We start from the raw sequence: 6,785 nt of genomic DNA on the forward strand, positions 1-6,785 counted from the left end.
GAGGATTTGAGGAAGCAGTGATCAGTAATAAAGCATGAAAGAAAAACGAAAAATTAATAGGAGGAAAAGAAGGAAAGAGGGGAAAAGAGTTTGTATTCATAAATGTCAATGTGTATTGGGTAAATCAACTATAAAATGGAAGTGAACAGCAAAGTGGATTAGAAACCAAATTTCTATACTATATATTTTTTTACAACAAACACCCTTAAAACAGAGAGACACAAAAAGTAAAAAGAAGGAGATGAAGCAGACTCTATTATGCTTCAGCTGAAGTAAAAAATATGCAGGCATAGAAATCATGATCTCAGACAAAGTGAAAGCAGAAATAGATGTAATTAAAAAATGTAATCAAAAACTACATTTTGATAAAAGGAACCATAGACAATGAAATAAGATTTATATTAAATATATATATACATATACATATACATATACATACACACACACCAAATACTATAACATCCAAATTCTTAAAGAAAAAGTTAAATGAGTTGCAGGAGGACAAAAACAGTGAAACTATTACAGTGGGGAACCTTAACTTTCTTGTATCAGGACTAGATAAATCTAAACAAAAAATAAACAAGTAAGAAGTTAAGAAGATGGGTAGAGATTTAGAAGAATTAAATATGATAGCCCTCTGGAGAAAATTGAATCGAGATAGAAAGTAATATATTATTCTCTCAGTGGTATGTGGAACTTATGCAAGTATTGGCTGTGTATTATGACATAAAAATCTCACAATCAAATGCAGAAAACTAGAAATACTAAATGCATTCTTTTTAGATCACAATCTAATAAAATTACATACAATAAAGGGGGTCATGGAAACATAAATTTAAAAATCACATGGAAAACAAATAATCTAATCCTAAAGAATAAAAGACCAATAGAACAAATCATAGAAATCACAATTAATTTCATTAAAGAGAATGATAACAATAAGATAATGTACCAAAATTTTTGTGAAAAAACCAAAGTAATACTTAGGGGGAAATTGATATCTCTAAAGGTTTAAATCGATAAAAGAGTTCAGTGAATTGGGCATGAAACTAAAGAAATTAGGAATAGAACAAATTAAAAATCCACAATTAAATACTGAACTGGAAATCTCAAAAATCAATGTAGACATTAATAAAATTGGAAGTAAAAAAGCATTGAGCAAATAAATAAAACTAGAAGCTATTTTTAAAAATAGGTATATGCATGTAAATGTTATCAATATTCCTAAGACTTTCAGTATTATGTGAATAGTTTGAAAGAAAGGTTTTGCCTGAGATGAGTATGATAGGGTCATTCTAAAAAGAAAAATTGTGCAGGAAAAGGTTAAAAAAATAAATTATTTCATACAAGTGAGGCAAAAATGAAGAACTTACACAGAGAAAACAGGTGGAGGGCAGAGGATTAGTAGTGCTGGAAACCTGCTCTCATCAGATCTGGGTAAAAGAGGAAATAACATATGCATCTAAAAGGGTATAAAATTCTTCAAAATTTATAAAGAAATAAGAGGATAAGGAAACAGGATAAGGGGGGGAGGGATTTTAGAAGGTTGTGTAGATTACGATTAGGAGGCATGGGAGAGGAAAAGGAAGGAACCCTTAAAAGAGTGGTAGAGTAAGAAATAGGAGGGTCAGTGTGGAGAATAAAGTAGAGATACTTTAAAAGCATGTGGATTAGGGAGTTAGTTGTTAGAAGTCAACTAGAGGAGGAATAGGGTAAAAAGAGAGTCTAAGAACAAGTGAGGAAAAAATAGGGTGGGGGAAATACACACATAGTAATTATAAATCTGAATGTGAATGTAATGAGTAAACCCAAAAAATCAAAACACAGCACAATGGATTGAAAATCAGAATCTGAGAACATGCTGCTTACAAGAAATGTATTTTAAAATGAGAGATACACACAGCGTTTAAATAAAGAGCTGGAGTAGAACATGTTATGATTCAGCCAACACAAGAAGGAAAACAAAAACAAAAGCAACAAGATAGCAATCATGTCATCAGATAAAGTCAAATGTAAAATAGATTTAATTAAAAGGGACAAAAGTATCATCGTGCATTATGATAAAAAGTATGATAATAAAGCGATAACAATATTAAACCTACATGCACCAAATACCATAGTATTTAAATTTTTTAAAAAAAAATTTAAATGAATTGCAGGTGGAAAAAGATTATAGTCCTAAAATTGTGGGGGACTTTAGTCTTCCTCTCTCAGAACTAGATAAATCTAACCACAAAATAAATAAGGAAGAAGTTAAAGGCAGAGCCAAAATAGCCGTATAGGAGCAGGAAAACTCTGTGAGCTCCCCCAATAACCACCTGAAACACCTATAAAATATGACTCTAAACAAACTTTAGAGCTACAGAACCCACAAAGTGACAGAGAGAAACACATCTCCCACTGAAGGCAGCATGGCAGGCCTACACAAAGGGTCCATTGCAGTTTGCTGGGAGAAGAGGCCAGCCCCACAGGAGCCTGCAGTTTTAGCCTTGAGACAGCCCCAACCAGCAGCAGCTGGAGCTGGAGTGGATTTTGGAAGAGTGGATCACCAGCAGGTGTGGCAGTTTCCAGAATTATCAACCCATAAATGCCAAAGACAAAGTAAAAGGTGAGTGTGGGACTCTGTTGGAACTGGATGGGATGGAGGAGCAGGTCTAGCTCCTGTCCCCTGGAGCAAGAATTGGCAGAAGTGTGGTGGTCCTGCAGCCTCTGCCATGTGGCTGCTTCAGAGCTCCTGGCCTGCAGATTGTAGGGGGACCAAGCAACCATTCAGAGGGTAATCACTCTTGCTTCAACCTGCTTGGATCAGGATTGCTGTCTTGGGTGGAGGGGTGTGTGTGGCCAGTGGGGGCTTCAGAGAGGGTACCCAAATAAAAGACAACTAAAAGTTCACTAAAGAGAATAATTCCTTCAGAATTAGATTGGAGCAAATGGAAGCTAATGACTTTATGAGAAATGAAGATACTATTAAGACACCACTGACCTAGAAAATAGATCCAGAAGAGATAATTTAAAAACTATTGGACTACCTGAAAGCCATGATCATTAAAAGAACATAGAAATCATCCTTCAAGAAATTCTCAAGGAAGATTGCCCTCATGTTTTAGAACCAGAGGGCAAAATAGAGGTTGAAAGTGTCCACCGATCACCTCCTAAAAAAGATCCCCCCCCCAAAAACTCCTAGGAATATTATAGCCAGGTTTCAGAGTTCCCAGATCAAGGAGAAAATATTATAAGCTACCACTGAAACCAAGGCTCACCTACCCAGCAAAACTGAGTATAACGTTTCAGGGGAAAATATGGTCATTCAATGAAATACAGGACTTTCAAGCATTTTTGATGAAAAAAACAGAGTTGAATAGAAAATTTGACATTCAAATATAAGAAGCAAGAGAAGCATGAGAAGGTAAACAGGGAAAAGAAATCATAAGGAACTTATCAAAGTTGAGCTTATTAACATTCCTACATGGAGGGGCGGCCAGGTGGCTCAGCGAGTAAAAGCACCGGCCCCAGTGTTGGGAGGACCTGCAGATCGAATCCTAGGCTCAGATATTTAGCACCACACTCAGAAATAACTGGCCATGTAACCTTGAGCAAGTTACTTAACACCAATTGCTTAAAAAAAAACATTCCTACATGGAAAAATGATAATTGCAACTTATGAAACTTTTCTCAGTATGAGGATAGTTGAAGGGAATATAAATGTGTGTGTGTATATGTATGTATGTATGTATGTATGAATACATCAATGTCTATATAGGAGAGTATATGTGTGTGCACATGTGAGTGTATGTATAAATGTGTACAGGTATACACACAGAGAGGGCACAGGATCAATTGAATATGAAGGTATGATATTTTTAAAATTGAATTAAGAGATGAAAGAGGAATAAAATGAGAGGAGATAGAGAGAGACAGAATAGGGTAAATTATCTCATAAAAAAGAGGAAAGGGAAAACTGTTACAATGGAGGGTAAGAACAGGAAGGCAAGAGGGAATGGCTCAACCTTACTCTCATTGAATTTGGCTTAAGGAGGGAATAGCATACACACTGAATTGGGGATCTTACCCAACAGGAAAGTAGGAGAGAAGGAGATAAGAGGAGGAATGATAAAAGGGAGGGCCAATTTGAGGAAGAGGGTAGTTAGAAGAACACACATTTTAAAGGGACAGGGTCAAAGTAGAAAATAGAACAAGTGGGAGGTGGGATAGGATGGAGGGAGATATAGTCAGTCTTTCACAATATTTAAACTATGGAAATGTTTTTTGTAACTACACATGCACAGCCTGTATTGAATTGCTTATCTTTGCAGTAAGGATGGGTGACAAAGGAAGAAGACAAAGAATCTGGAATTCTAAGTTTTAAAATCAAATGTTTAAAAAAATATTATTTACATTCACTGAGAAATAAGCTATACAGGCACTGGGTTATGGAGATCCATCTTTCCCTACTGGAAAGTTGGAGGGGTAATGAGGGAGCATTTAGGAGAGTGCAGATTGGGAGAGGGGGTATTCAGTGAGATCACTGTTTTGGGGTGGTGGGTAGGGGAAAGATGGGAAGAAAATTTGTAACTTAAAATCTTGTGGAAATGAATGTTTTAAACTAAAAATAAAGATATTTTTTTAAAGAAAGAAGTTAAAATGAATAGAATTTTATATAAGCTAAATATGATAGTATCTGGAGACAACTGAATGGAAATGGAAAGGCATATACTTTTTCTCTTAGCAATCCATGGTACCTTTATAAAGATTGACCTTATGTTAGGGCACAAAAAATTTATAGGTAAAAGCAAAAATATAAAATGCTTCCTTTACACAATGCAATAAAAATTATATTTCATAAGGAAACATACAGAGAAAAAAACTAATTGGAGATTTAGCAACCTAATCTTGAAAAAAAATATGTGGGTTAAAGTACAAATTATAGAAACAATCAATAATTTCATTAAAGTAAATGAAGAGAATGAAAAAAAAATATCAAAACCTATGATATACAGCAAAAGCAGTAATCAGAAGAAAAATTATATCTCAAAATGCTTATATAAATTAAAGAGAAAAATATCAGGCCAATGTATGGGTATGCATTTAAAAAAACAAATGAAAAATTCCCAATTAAATACTAAATTGAAAATCCTAAAAATTAAAGATGATATTCATAAAATTGAGTGTAAGAAAACCATTGAAATAATAAATAGGTCTATGACTCTTATTATGAGAAAACCAATAAAATAGATAAACCAGTGATTAATATAATTTTTAACAAGAAGAAATCCAAATTATTAGTATCAAAAATGAAAAGGGCAAATGCACCATTAAAGAAGATAAAATCAAAGCAATCAAAAGGAGTTATTTTACTGCATTATTTGACAACAAAACTAACAAACAGCTTAAATGAAATAGAACAATATTTACAAAAACACAAACTGCCTAGATTACCAGAAGAGGAAATAAAATATCTAAATAGACCTATTTTATAAAAAGGCATTAAACATAAATGAGCTCCCTAAGAAAAAAGCACCAGGACCAGAGATTTATAAATGAATTCTCTCAAGTCTTTAAAGACCAGCTAATTCTAATATTAAATAAATTATTGGGAATAATAGACACAGAAAGGGTCTACCAAATTTCTTTTTTGAATAACATATGATAATGACAATGACAATCGGCAAGTGTGAAACCAGAGAAATAAAATCATAGACCAAATTCAATAACGAATATGGATGCAATAACCCTCAATAAAACACTAAATAAAAAATGACAACAATCAGGTGCAAAGATTAAATCTTATAATGAAGCAGGATTCACACCAGTATTTCAGGGATGGTTTCACTTAAGGAAATCTACTAACATAATTGATTATATCAATAATAGAAGTAACAACAGTAATGTGAATATATAAATATTATATCAAAAGAGAAATCTTTTGATAAAGTATAACATTCATTTCTATTAAAAAAAAAACACTTAAGAGGTGGCTAGGTGGCAGGAGAAATTGAGTTCAAATCCACCCTCAGATACTTAACACTTACTAGCCATGTGACCTTGGGCAAGTCACTTAATCCCAAATACCCTGCCTTCCCTCTTCCAGAGAGAAAAAAAACACCTAAAAGTATAGGTATAAAGAGACTTTACCTTAAATTGACAAGAGGCATTTACTTAAAACCAACAGCAAGCATTTTTTTAATGGGGATAAGCTAGAAGTTTTCCCAGTAAGTTCAGGTATAAAACAATGATGCCCACTGTCACCAATATTATTCAATCTCGTATTGGAAATGCTAGCCATTTCAGTAATAGGAGAAAAAGAAAAGGAAGGAACCAGAATAGGGAATGAGAGAAACTCTCTTTTTGCAGATGATGTGGTGATAACTTGGAAAAGCCTAAAAAATCAACTGAAAAGTTAATGGAAAAAAAATAATTTCATCAAAGTAGTAGGATGCAAAGGAAACCCACAGAAATCATCAGCACTCCTATGTATCACCAGATTCTCCATTAAAATACCTCTCAACGCTATAAAATGCCTGGGAATGCACCTACCAAAACAAAAAATATGTATCAGTCCTGCACAATCTGCAGTCTGCAGGTCATTTACAGCTGTGGGGCCAATGGTAGCATGCCAAATAATTTCAGGCAGGCTGAAAAAAATGTAGAAGAAAGTATCCTTTGTATGTAGAGGAAACCCTGTGCTGCAAAGAGCCAGAGGGCTGTGAGTGGGTTGGGGGCTACAAGTTGCACAGGCCTGATTTTCATGAACAAACTGTAAAACCTTTTTACATAAATAAAATCAG

Source organism: Petaurus breviceps, unplaced genomic scaffold (genome assembly GCF_028583685.1).
Source record: "Petaurus breviceps papuanus isolate PSGF00001 unplaced genomic scaffold, PetGlider_PUasm1.0 551, whole genome shotgun sequence".
Lineage (NCBI taxonomy): Eukaryota > Metazoa > Chordata > Mammalia > Diprotodontia > Petauridae > Petaurus > Petaurus breviceps.